At 44.7% G+C, this 13598-nt stretch overlaps 1 protein-coding gene and 1 pseudogene across 1 annotated transcript in view; both read left to right on the plus strand.

Moving 5' to 3' along the window:
- Positions 1-161: 161 nt before the first annotated feature.
- LOC139024049 (complement C1q tumor necrosis factor-related protein 2 pseudogene) lies at positions 162-3193 on the plus strand (annotated as a pseudogene).
- An 835-nt stretch (positions 3194-4028) lies between these two features.
- Positions 4029-13598, plus strand: part of LOC112069163 (cyclin-J-like protein) — a 43642-nt gene continuing 34072 nt past the window's right edge. The window contains exons 1-3 of the mRNA XM_024136460.2: positions 4029-4118; positions 5638-5746; positions 12080-12290. The gene's annotated coding sequence lies outside the window, so the exon portion shown is untranslated. The remainder of the gene's footprint in view (positions 4119-5637; positions 5747-12079; positions 12291-13598) is intronic.

A 13598-nucleotide genomic window follows, 5' to 3' on the forward strand; every position in this document is an offset into this window, starting at 1 on the left:
ATATGGGGGATTGGAAATGATGCAGACAATTACATTGGAAGCAACATTCTTTCCGCAATATTAAGCTGATCCACCCCTAAAAAAAAAAAAAAAAATGTTGTGTTCCTATGCAGTACACTGTATTGTGAGCTGTCTGGTGTGACTATATGAATGTGAATTAGCCAGTCCCTGTCTCTGTTGGATCTTCAGGTGAACAGAGCAGGCCCGGGAAACAATGTAAACTCCGGTTAAAGGGCGTGGTAGGCAGGCATGGACCCCGAGGGCTGAAGGGCCCGCGTGGGGCCCCAAGTTTGGCCGGACTGGGGGGCACCAAGGGGGAGACGGGTGAGACAGGCTCCTGTGGGGATGTAACTGCGGCACCAACTCAGCCCGCTCTGCCTTCTCCTATAAAGCGTCTCCCGATCCAGTTCAAACAGATTCTACTGAACGAGGGGGAACAACTACAACGCCACAACTGGGAAGTTTGTCTGCTCTGTCCCGGGAGTCTACTACTTCACTTATGACCTCACACTGGGAAGTTTGTCTGCTCTGTCCCGGGAGCACTTTTCTACTTACTTCACTTATGACCTCACACTGGGAAGTTTGTCTGCCTCTGTCCCGGGAGTCTACTACTTCACTTATTGACCTCCACTGGGAAGTTTGTCTGCTCTGTCCCGGGAGTCTACTACGTCACTTATGATGTCACACTGGGAAGTTTGTCTGCTCTGTCCCGGGAGTCTACTACTTCACTTATGATGTCACACTGGGAAGTTTGTCTGCTCTGTCCCGGGAGTCTACTACTTCACTTATGACCTCACACTGGGAAGTTTGTCTGCTCTGTCCCGGGAGTCTACTACTTCACTTATGACCTCACACTGGGAAGTTTGTCTGCTCTGTCCCGGAGTCACTACGTCACTTATGATGTCACACTGGGAAGTTTGTCTGCTCTGTTCCGGGAGTCTACTACTTCACTTATGATGTCACACTGGGAAGTTTGTCTGCTCTGTCCCGGGAGTCTACTACTTCACTTATGACCTCACACTGGGAAGTTTTGTCTGCTCTGTCCGGGAGTCTACTACTACTTATGATTCACACTGGGAAGTTTTGTCTGCTCTGTCCCGGGAGTCTACTACTTCACTTATGACCTCACACTGGGAAGTTTGTCTGCTCTGTCCCGGGAGTCTACTACTTCACTTATGACGTCACACTGGCCAACAAGCACTTGGCGATCGGGCTGGTGCACAACGGGCAGTACAAGATCGAGGCGTTTGATGCCAAAACTGGGATCCAGCGTCCGGTTCCACGTTTCTCTGGTTAGAGCGTCAAGACCAGGTTTGGCTGCAGATCTTCTACTCTGAACAGAAGGGGCTATTCTATGACCCGTTCTGGACAGATAGTCCGTTTACTGGGTTCCTGATCTATGCAGACCAGGAGTATCTGAACCTGATGGACAAGAAGACCAATGAGGATTCATCACCTTCATCCTGATGGGTTGAAATACAATGGCACCTGCTTTTGCTTCCTTGTCCATTTGGGAAGAAAATTCTGCCTGTTATCATTGCAATTATAGTTCAGCCTATTTATACTCAGTGTTGGTCAATAATAAAAATGTTCTCTAAAAAATGTAATTGTAATAGGCCTACTGTATTATCGTTCCACATTATTGAAAAAGCTATGCCCTATATTGACACCAGGTAACACTGAGTTGTCTGTTGCCCAGCTAGTACTCATTGCTTAGTATTTATACTGAACAAAAATATAAATGCAACATGTAAAGTGTTGGTCCCATATTTCATGAGCTGAAATAAAAGATCCCAGAAATTTTCCATACACACAAAAAAGGTTTTTTCTCTCAAATCTTGTGCATAAATTTGTTTACATCCTTGTTAGTGAGCATTTATACTTTGCCAAGATAATCCATCCACCTGACAGGTGTGGCATATCAAGAAGCTGATTAAACAGTACGATGGTTTCACAGGTGCACCTTGTGCTGGGGACATTAAAAAGTCCACTTTAAAATGTGCTGTTTTGTCACACAACACAAGGCCACAGATGTCTTAAGTTTTGATTGAGCGTGTAATTGGCATGCTGACTGCAGGAATGTCCACCAGAGCTGTTGCCAGAGAATTGTATGTTCATTTCCCTACCATCAGCCTCCTCCAATGTCATTCATAGAATTTGGCAGTACGTCCAACCAGCTTCACTACCGCACACCACCTGTAACCACGCCAGCCCAGGACCTCCACATCTAGCTTCTTCACCTGCGGGATCATCTGAGACCAGCCACCCGGACAACTGATGAAAGTGTGGGTTTGCACAACCAAAGAATTTCTTCACAAACTGTCAGAAACTGTCTCAGGGAAGCTCATCTACGTGCTCGTCACCTTCACCAGGGTCTTGACCTGACAGCAGTTCGGCGTCTTAACTGACTTCAGTGGCCAGATGCTCACCTTCAATGACCACTGGCACACTGGAGAAGTGTGCTCTTCACGGATAAATCCTGGTTTCAACTGTACCGGGCAGATGGCAGACAACGTGTATGGTGTCGTGTGGGCGAGCGGTTTCATGATGTCAACGTTGTGAGCAGAGTGCCCCATGGCGGAGGTGGGGTTATGGAATAGGCATGCTTAAGCTACGTACAATGAACACAGTTGCATTTTATCGATGGCGATTTGAATGCACAGAGATACCATGATGAGATCCTGAGGCCCATTGTCGTGCCATTCATCCTCTGCCATCACCTCATGTTTTAGCATGATAATGCACGGCCCCATGTTGCAAGGATCTGTACATAAATCCTGGAAGCTGAAAATGGCCCAGTTCTTCTATGGCCTGCATACTCACCAGACATGTCACCCATTGAGCATGTTTGGGATGCTCTGGATCGACGTGTACAACAACGTGTTCCAGTTCCCGCCAATATCCAGCAACTTCGCATAGCCATTGACGAGGAGTCAGACAACATTCCACAGGCCACAATCAACAGCCTGATATACTCGAAAGGAGAATGTGCATGAGGCAAATGGTGGTCACACCAGATACTGACTGGTTTTCTGATCCACACCCCTACTTTTTTTTTTAAAGGTATCTGTGACCAACTGATGCATATCTGTATTTCCAGTCATATGTAATCCATAGATAAGGGCCTAATGAATTTATTTCAATTGACTGATTTCCTTATATAAAGTGTAACTCAGTAAAGTCTTTGAATTTGTTTCATGTTGCGTTTATTTTTGTTCAGTGTATAAAAAGAATTGCATTGCGTTCTATTTTTTCTTAAAACTGCGTTGACGGTTCAGGGCTTGTAAGTAAGCATTTCACTGTAAGGTCTACCTACACCTGTTGTATTCGATGCATGTGACAAATAAAATTAGATTTGATTTTGTTATGGCTGATTGGAGGGAAAATGAGTGAAAGGATTTTATTTTCACATTATTCACATTATTTTTTGGGGTGCTGTTTATATTCAGCAATAATATGTTCCTACATGCAACTTTTCTTCTTATTTTTCCTATTTGCAACTATCCCTCTCTGTCTAAATTAAACGAGAATGCACTAACCGTGTTAGATGTCATTAAAAATATATATTTTGTGTTATAAATCTTATTATAGTACATTTGTGCTAAAGGACAACGTTTTTTACACACATGCCACTTGAGAAAGTTGATAAAGGGATTTGCAATAAAAACTTGATTTATAATCATCTCTACAGCGCTATCCGTTTCTAAAATGCCAGTGTTTGAGAGACAAGTTTAGTTTAATTGAAATCAATTAGAGAATGAGTTATTGCCGTAATTAGCCCATTTCGGTCACGTGTTTTTGGACTACATTTCCCATCTCACACTCGGTCTTTCGCGTACGCAAATTCACTAGCTCCTCACCGACCGCAACAGCAGCTGGAGAAGCTAACCACTTCGTTGAACGAGTATCCGTGGAAAAATCTTTGTGAAAGTGTAAACAGACGAGATAACAGCTGAATTAAACGGTTCTGAAGCGTTGTTACTTTGTCAACTGAATAACTGAAACAGTCGTCGCTTTTCGTCGGTACCGAGGATAATACAAAACTTCCCAAAGAGGAATTCTTCATTCAGGATGTCGGAGTGAAACAAAGAGGTCTGGGGGCATTCCTGTCAGATAGGGTGAGCGGCACATGCGATCTTGGACATTTAGCGAATCTAAAAGTTTACTAAATGTGTGTATCAATGATTTAATGCTGTCAATAGTCAGGTGTGATCTTTGTTTAAGTTTAAGGTATAGGACTATAAATAATAGTATTAGAACCGCAAGAGTGGTCTACTTTTCTGTTAAAAAAACACTCGTGGTGTTGACACCGCTAAATGAGCGAGAGAGAAAGTCCTGACAAATGTTCACATTATCAACGTATTGTTTTTCTCATAACAGATTTGTGACATTGTACACTTTTATTGTTAGGCCTACAAAAAAGTTATTTTATTACCCCAGCGCTACAATTGCCATTTAGTTTTTTTTCTTCTCAATTTTAAGGCATTTACATCACACCCACTTGCATGGGGAATGTATTGCAGTTCAGTACCATAGCCCAATATTGGACCAAAGGAGCCTAACGTTACTCCTTAGTTCAAGGACCTTACATACTCTGTTTAAAGGGCGAATTGGCTCTGAACGACAACTGGCAAATATTCCCATCTAAACGTGAAGCGATTTTCAATTGATATATGGTTCTAGAAAAACATCAAATTTAACAAATGCAAAATGCACTGTTTAAACCGGTTTTAACACMGTTGTTACAGCCAACAGTATTTTTCAGTGACAGGTTTGTGACGTCTGTCTTCCAGTTACACACAAGTTCGGAGACTCGGAAAGTTATTTTATTTTAGCACCGTCTGTTTTCCGTAAACAAGCGCTGTAACATGGACATATTGCTGTGTGGGAACCCTAACCCTATAAAAGTGTATCAATTTAATTTATTTCTCGCAAATATGAAAGATTTTAAAGTGCTTATGCTTCCAAAACGTGTTAATGTTCAGACCGAGCGTCACGGCTCTTAACATACAACCTCTGATAAATGGCTCTTAGGTGGAATGTAATGGAACTGAGTCATGAATGATCAAGGGCGATGCAGTGCCAGTGACCAATGTTTACTGTACACATGGTAATGGAGGAAATTAACTCACATTTTTAAGCTTACAAAAGAGCAGCTCACAAATTTGAATAGTTTCCCAGAATTTTGCATTTGAAACATTTCGAAAGGCTATTGGATGTGTTTTTTAACTTATTTTAAAACTCAAAGGCTGATCTTTAACTGCAATTGATTTAAACTGATTGCTTAATTAATATCAAAGACATGTTTCACTTTGCTCCCATAACCCATTAATCTCTACAATGCGATTTAAAAAAAAATATATATATATATATTATAAAAATAAATCGTAGTGCAAATTAATAGAAAGGATACAATGTTTTTTCCCCTTGAAATAAACACTTATTTTATTTGCTGGGACTTCGTCTCTCTTATAAAATAGATTTTTATTCACCAGTATGAATATAGGATATTACCACTTATTCTATAAGTCCTTGTCCTTTTGATATCAAATACCGTAAGTTGTGATAAGACACCATAACGTGCGGCGTACAGCCATGATGTCTCTTGACTTAGCCCACATTGCTGTGTGTCTGCAGGGTTGAACTTCATCCTTGTGGCCTTCTCTGAATGGGAAAGATGGAAAGGGAGTTACAATGGTGGAAAGGACAGCTAGCAGGGGATATCCATCAGTCCCTTCGCATCAAGGTAAGACCAGCCAGTCATAGAATCAGAATGAATAGAATTCTGAATTTTAATTCTATGAATCCAGGTCTCTGGGTCTCCTTGGTTCATTCCCGGAGTTCCACTTTCCTCATCACCACGTGATCAGAATCTCAACTGCATGGTGAAATGTGTATTATGGGGTTGTTCTCAATGCCAGGGAGAAAGCTTTGAGTCTGGTGGCATGCAGTTCACCTGTGCTTAAATGCATCTTAACCTGAAAAAGACAACTAATCTAGGTAGGCTAGCGGTTAAGAGCGTTGGGCCAGTAACCAAAAGCTCGCTGGTTGAAATTCCCAAGCTGACGAGGTGAAAAATCTGATGATCCCCTGAGAAAGGCAGTTAACTCTAATTGCTTCTGTATGTCACTCTGGATAAGAGCTTCTGCTCATTGGCTTAAATGTAAAATGTATGGTTTCTTGTTGACATACTGTAGTCCATTGGTGAAAATGAAGATCCAAGCCAGTAGAGTGACGTGATAGCAACTCCTCAACTTCTATTTATAGCTTCTATATTCTATATAGTGTGGTTAATGTTGGCAGATGGATATAATTACATGACTGTCATCTATGTGAGCGTGGTCTAATTTAGATTACACAGAGGGGTYGAGGCTCATTAATTGGCTGATGCAGTAATTAGGCTAACCTCCGGCTTGATGATATTTTACTGTTTGGCCATTTAATGGCAGCATCTGTCACTGGACTGCCATCCTCATAAAGGGAGCAAGAATATCATAGCTAATTTGATTCTACTTAGAAAGAACAATATGGAGTAGGGGTGTGTGTGTGTCTACACACACGTCACATGTAGGGGGAGTATTTGGATAGTAGATGGAACTGTTGCAGGCAGCTGCCCCGACTCTGGTACAATCGGGCAGTCTCCTTACAAGTCATTCACTTAGCCTAACAGTCATTTGATTTACTCGTGTCTAAATCACTGAGTTGGATGTCTGTAACCAGGGGGTGTGACGTCTGTAACCAGGGGATGTGTAGATTAGGGCCTCCCTTCTGATTTTATTCTGACCCCCCCCCCAACCCTTTAACCAATCTGCAGACCAAAGACAAAAAATCCCTGTAAAACAACATGGATGCTGATGTAGGTCTTTGAAAGCCAAACGACACCCCAGACAAACTCTATCTCTAAATAATTGTAGCCCATCAGCAGGCTAGCCTGCCACCCCCCCCACCCACCTCTGCATCGAGTCCCCTGCCTTCCACTGCATCAATTATGCTGTGGTTCCCCACAATGCCCTGCACCACTGAATCCTCAGACAGATGGACCAGAGGCAAGGCATGCAGGGGGGGGAGGGAGAAGAGAGGAGAACTCAAGTCGGGGGTTGTGTTTATGGGGGTGTCTGTATGCACGTTTTAGCACTGTTTATATTGTCCTTCAGCTGCCGATCACCCTAGTGATCACCGTTGTTTAGGTATTGCCTATATACAAACAAACTCAACAGACAATTGATGTAACTCGCAGATTAAATATGTGAGGCACACGTGTGCCATAGATTGTGATCCTCGGTACGTTGGTCATGCTGACAGGCACTACAGGGTGACTCTTCATCAATCTACAGCAAGTCAGTATCCAGTRAAGATTAGCTTTACACGTGGGCAGTGTTTTGTTATTTGGACAACCCTTAGGGAAGGGAAGTAGGCCTGCTGTCTCTGACAAACAATAGTAACCTGTATTTTTAGTATGGGTGGATGTTTTTGGTGTGCCTCTAGCAGCAAACCACAAACKGGTACAGCACTACTTAAAGAGATTAATCCACCCCTACTCAGTCTGATAATAAATAAATCCACATTTATAAAGCCCTTGTTTTTAAAAAATCTAATATTTGTCTATGTGGGGTATGAAGAAATAAAGCATTTATTGAAAAACCAAAACAACTCCTTGTTTTTCTAAGCCTGTATTAGGATCGAGACAGACTCATGAAGCATTAAAGGCTATACATCTGGGAGAGAAAGTGTTTTTATCTCTCCCCTTGTCAAATGCGTCTTTAAGCTGAAGGCTCACGTGACGCTCCTATATTCCCCTGTTCTGTGTGGTTGACTAGGAGGAGACTGGGTGCGTCCTAGGGGGCGTGTCAAAAATGGCACCAGTGCACTACCACATCCCGCCCCAAACGGACACCAAAAATGCTCTCAAAGATCTTCATTGTGAACCTGAACGAACTGGAGACAGTGTACCCGGAGGCAGCGTCCGTTGTCACTGGGGACTTTAACAAAAGTACATTTGAGAACCGTGCTCCCGAATTACTATCAACACGTTGACTGTCCAACTCGCAGAGATTCTCAATGGACCAACGCTACATGCTTTTCCGACACGGGTATAAGGCAATTTCCCGTCCTCCTTTCGGCAAATCGGAACCAGGACTCCATTTTGTTCCTCCCCGCCTACAAACAAAGACTCAAGGGAAGTTCCGGTGTTCACATCTGTACAACACTTGTCTGACCAATCAGAATCCATGCTCCAAGACTGTTTTGATCACGTGGACTGGAATATGTTACAGGTTGTCTCTGGGAATAAGATCAATTAATACACCGACTCAGTCACCGGATTCATAAAAAAAGACAGATGTTGTGATACCGATTTGTGTCTTTCGAAAACCATGGATTGATGGCAGCCTTGTCGGGGAAACTGAAGGAGACAGATGCTGCTTATAAACAGGGCAAGGTGACCAGGGACAATTGTATGGTTAAACAAAATCGACCTATGCAGATCGCTCAAGATGGCGAGACAAGTATAAGGACAAAGTGGGAGAGTAATTCAGTGGGTCAGATTCGAGGCGTATGTGGCAGGGACTTCTAACGATCACGGATTACAAAAAGAAAGCCAGTCACGTCGCGACACCAACACCGCCCTACCGGACAAGCTAAACACCTTTTTTCTCACGCTTCGAGCATAACGACTATTAGCTACCGAGGAGAGCCCCTGAAGACAACRAGGGCTACGTGTTTACTGTCTCCACAGAGGATGTATGTAAGTCATTCAAACATGTTAACCTTCGCAAGGATGCCGGCCCAGGGAGCATCCCTAGCAGTGCTCTCAGTGCTTGTGCAGACCCGCTAGCTGTTGTGTTTTTGGACATTTTAAATTTCGCTCTAGCGCAGTCCTTTATTCTCACTTTCTTCAAGATGTCAGCTATCATCTCTGTACCCAAGAAAGGGAAAGGAGCTGAACTGAATGACTACCGACCAGTAGCACTCACTTCTGTCATCATGAAGTGCTTTGAGGCTTGTCAAAGTCCAAGTCACCACCTCCCTCCCCGTCACTCAACCCTCTCAAATTTGCCTACCGCCTGATAGATCCATTGACGACGCAATCGCCATGGCACTGCACACTGCTTTCACCCAGCTGGACAAGAGGAATAAAAATCTGAGGATGCTGTTTATCCACTACAGCTTGGCTCTAAGTTCACTGCAAAGAGCATGGCCCTGGGACTGAACTCCTCTCTATGTAACTGGGCCCTAGACTTTTTGACGGGCTGCCCCCCAGGTGGTGAATCTAGGAAACATTACCTCTTCCACACTGCTCCTCAACACGGGGCCCCCCCCAAGGATACGTCCTCAGTCCCCTCCTGAACTCTCTGTATATCCACGACTGCCTCAGTTTCAACTCCAAGTTCGCTGACGACACGACAACAGCAGTAGGCCTAATTACCAACAGCGAAGAGACTGCCTAAAGGGAGACGCTAGGCACTCTGACGGTGTGGTGCCAGGTAAACAACCTCTTCCTCAACGTCAGCAAAACAAAGGAGCTGATTGTGGACTTTAGGAGTGGCTGCTGTGGAGACGGTCAAAAACGTCAAGTTCCTCGGCTTACACATCTCCGAGGAGCTGAAATGGTCAAAACACACGGACACCGTGGTGAAGGCACGGCAGCGACTCTTTAACCTCAGGAGGTTGTCCTGAGAGGCATTGATTGAATTGGCCTGTCCCCGAAGGCCCCTCAGTGTTCTACAGGAGCACCATCGAGAGCATACTGTTGGGCTGCATCACAGCCTGGTATGGCACCGCCACTGACCAAGGTACTACAGAGGGAGGTGCTCTCAGACGAATGCACCATTGGGTGCACACCGCCTGCCCTTCAGGACACCTACAACACCAGGTGTTGCAGGAAGGCCAAGAAGATCACCAGGGACCTCAGGGACCTGAGCCACTGCCTGTTCTTCCCGCTTCCATCTCTCAGACACGTGCAGTACAGGAACATCATGGCTAAAACTGACTGGCCAATAGAGCACTTGGCTCCAGAGTGGTGCAGCGGTCTAAGGCACTGCATCTCAGTGCTTGAAGCGTCACTACAGACACCCTGGTTTGAATCATGCTGTATCACAACCGGCCGTGATTGGGAGTCCAATAGTGTGGCGCACAATTGGCTCAGCGTTGTCCAGGCTTGGCCGGTGCAGGCCATCATTGTAAATAAGTATTTGTTCTTAAATGACTTGCCTAGTTAAAGGTAATAATTAAAACCAGTTTCTACCAGACGGTCAGGCTGCTGAATAGCCACCACTTGTCAGCTACCAGCCCCCTTTGAACCCCCCCCCTTTCCCAAACAGACTTCAACCCTGCCCCCACCCTAATGGATATTTATCATGCTGAATAGCCACCACTACTTCCTGTCCCCCTCCCCTTAACCACCATGGGGAACCCTGTACCCCTCTCACTCCCCTTCCTGACCYAAATTGAAATGTAGAATTGGGTTCTATATGGAAATGTACTGTGTAGGCATAGATGGTAGCCATGTCTGACAACTATCTACAGTGCCTTTGGAAAATTTGCTATGCGACTTGARATTGACATCAGGTGCATCCTGCTTTCATTGGTCATCCTTGATATGTTTCTACAACTTGATTGGAGTCCACCTCTGGTAAATTTAAWTGATTGTACATGATTTKKAAAGGCACACACCTGTCTATATAAAGCCCCACAGTTGAGAGTGCATGTTGGAGCAAAAACCAAGCCCTGAGGTCGAAGGAAATGTCTGTATAGTTCTGAGACAGGATTATGTCGAGGCACAGATCTGGGGAAGGGTACCAAAACATTTCTGCAGCATTGAAGTTCCCCAAGAACACAATGGCCTCCATCATTCTAAAATGGAGCATGTTTGGAATCCCCAAAATTCTTCCTGGAGAGCTGGCCTTCCAGCTAAACTGAGCAATCGGGGTAGAAGGGCCTTGGTCATGGAGGTGACCAAGAAACCAATGGTCACTCTGATAGAGCTCCAGAGTTCCTCTGTGGAGATGGTTGTCCTTCTGGAAGGTTCTCCCATCTCTGCATCACTCCACCAATCTGGCTGTTATGGTAGAGTGGCCAGACGAGAGCCACTTCTCAGTAAAAGGCACATGACAGCCCGCTTGGCGTTTGCCAAAAGGCACCTAAAGGATTCTCAGATCCATGAAAAACAAGATTCTCTGGTCTGATGAAACCAAGATTTGAAGTCTTTGGTCTGAATGCYAAGTGTCACGTCTGGAGGAAACCTGGCACCATCCCTACKGTGGTGCRTGGTGGYGGCAGCATCATGCCGTTGGGATGTTTTTCAGCGGCAGGGACTGGGAGACTAGTCAGGATCGAGGCAAAGATGAACTGAGTGAGATCCTTGATGAAAACCTGCTCCAGATCGCTCAGGACCTCAGACTGGTGCAAAGGTTCACCTTCCAACATGACAATGACCCTAAGCATACAGCCAAGACAATGCAGCAGTGGCTTCCGGACAAGTCTCTGAATGTCCTAGAGTGGCCCAGACAGAGCCCGGATTTGAACCTGATCGAACATCTCTGGAGAGACCTGAAAATAGCTTTGCAGCGACACTCCCCATCCAACCTGACAGAGCTTGAGAGGATCTGCAGTGAAGAATGGAAGAAACTCCCCAAATTGTAAGTCGCTCTGGATAAGAGCGTCTGCTAAATGACTTAAATGTAAATGTAAATATAGGTGTGCCAAGCTTGTAGCGTCTCACCCAAGAAGACTCGAGGGTGTAATCACAGCTAATGGTGCTTCAGCAAAGTACTGAGTAAAGAGTCTGAATACTTATGTGATATTTATTTAGTTTTTTTGTCATTATGGGGTATTGTGTGTGGGGGACAAGATTGAGTGGGGGACGATTGAATAMATTTTAGAGGAAGGTTGTAACGTAACAAAATGTGGAACAAGTCAAGGGGTCTGAAATACTTTTCGAACGCACTGTATGTTTGTGCGTTAACCTATTATATTTATTCTTACACTCCACATTGTTTCTCTTCCCTCTACCTTTTCCTTCCCTTCTCTCCATCTTCCTTCTCCTTTCCTTCCCTCCATCTTTCTCATCCTCTCCCTCTAGGAGTTGAAGCTGCCTGTGTACCGGGCCCACTCCCCTCAGATAGGGATGCGTCGGTACTTTGCGGACCTGCTGGCCATACTGTCGAACCGCTACCAGCTGTGTCCTACAGCCAGACACCTCTCTGTCTACCTACTGGACCTGTTCATGGACCACTACGATGTAGCCGTCAAACAGCTCTACGTCATCGCTCTGTCCTGCCTGCTCCTCGCCAGTAAGTACCATGTGTGTTTACAGAATAAAGGCTCTGCCAGTTTCCTGCAGCTGACAGTGGAATTACACAGCAAGTTAATGATGTTCCAACAACTGTCATGAATGGTTATAAGATATGTTATAACTGTTATTACACACAGCCTAACCCTCTCASTTCCCATCCATTACCTTTGTAATGATAATTTACTCCAGTGTCCAGATGATGGCTGGCTGGAAAGCCCTATATCATTTGTGGTGCTGTGGCTTTTCACATTGTTTAGGTAGAAACCCACTCTCTGTGACTTTGTGAAGATTAGCCTGTGTCTGTACGTCTTCACGTGCACTGCTTTGATAACACGTCTGGGGAGGTTTTGCCTCGGTCTTTATTAGTTCCTGGTGGCATCTGTCAAGATCTAAATGAATGTCCTACACAGCATATGAAAGCCATTAGAGCAGGAATAAAGACACAAAGGAACCTTGGACCTGGGTTTTGTCAGATGACTGATTGTGATCTTGGAGTTGTGCTACTGTTACTACATGTAGCCTAGTTTGTGTAGGAGTAGTTGCTATAAGTGAGTCTGTGTGGTGATTTTAACGGCTTGTCTGAACATCAACACAGCATCATGGGTAATTACACTAATGATGCTGTCATACTGTGAGTCTGGGACGGGGCCCGCTCACTGGGGAGACGTGTGTGTGTGTGTGTGTGAGGCTTTTTTTTTTTTAGGGGGGGGTGCTCGTACAGTTCACTGGAACACTAAATGAAAAGATGAAAACGTATCGGCCAAAAACCCTGTTAGAGGATTCTCTGACTTGACTAATTAAGGAGTCTTTTGATTGTGTCTTTCAGTGAGAGAACAGTCAGACCCTTCTCTTAGCTGTCTCCCTCCCACCCGCTAGGTTCCTCTAGCCGTCAGCTCTGTGATTTGATGAAGGCTTTGAAAGGGCTGTTTKATTCAAGGTTGTCCTGGTTGGGTTTTGCTGTTTAATCTCCTGAGATGCTGGAATCTGGCCTAGTTCTTGAACTGGACTTCTCTGTCTGGTTTGTTGTTCACTACTCAGGTTCCCCTGAGTTTCAGGTCTGATGCCCACTCTGCTCTGCTTGTTCTGTGTCCCAAAAATGGCACCCTATTCACTATATAGTGCACTACTGGCTAAAAGTAGTGTACTAACTAGGGAATAGGGTTGCCGTTTGGTACTCAGACTTTGACAGGCACACATTGTCTTTGTTAAAATTCTACGGGCTTCCGCGCTGGGTTAATCAATCACTGCCTCCATTGTGCCTCAACAGTCAGAACTTAATCCTGTTAGCCTATTGGTAATATCTCTG

This window comes from Salvelinus sp. IW2-2015, unplaced genomic scaffold, assembly GCF_002910315.2.
Source record: "Salvelinus sp. IW2-2015 unplaced genomic scaffold, ASM291031v2 Un_scaffold923, whole genome shotgun sequence".
In the NCBI taxonomy this organism is placed as follows: Eukaryota; Metazoa; Chordata; class Actinopteri; order Salmoniformes; family Salmonidae; genus Salvelinus; species Salvelinus sp. IW2-2015.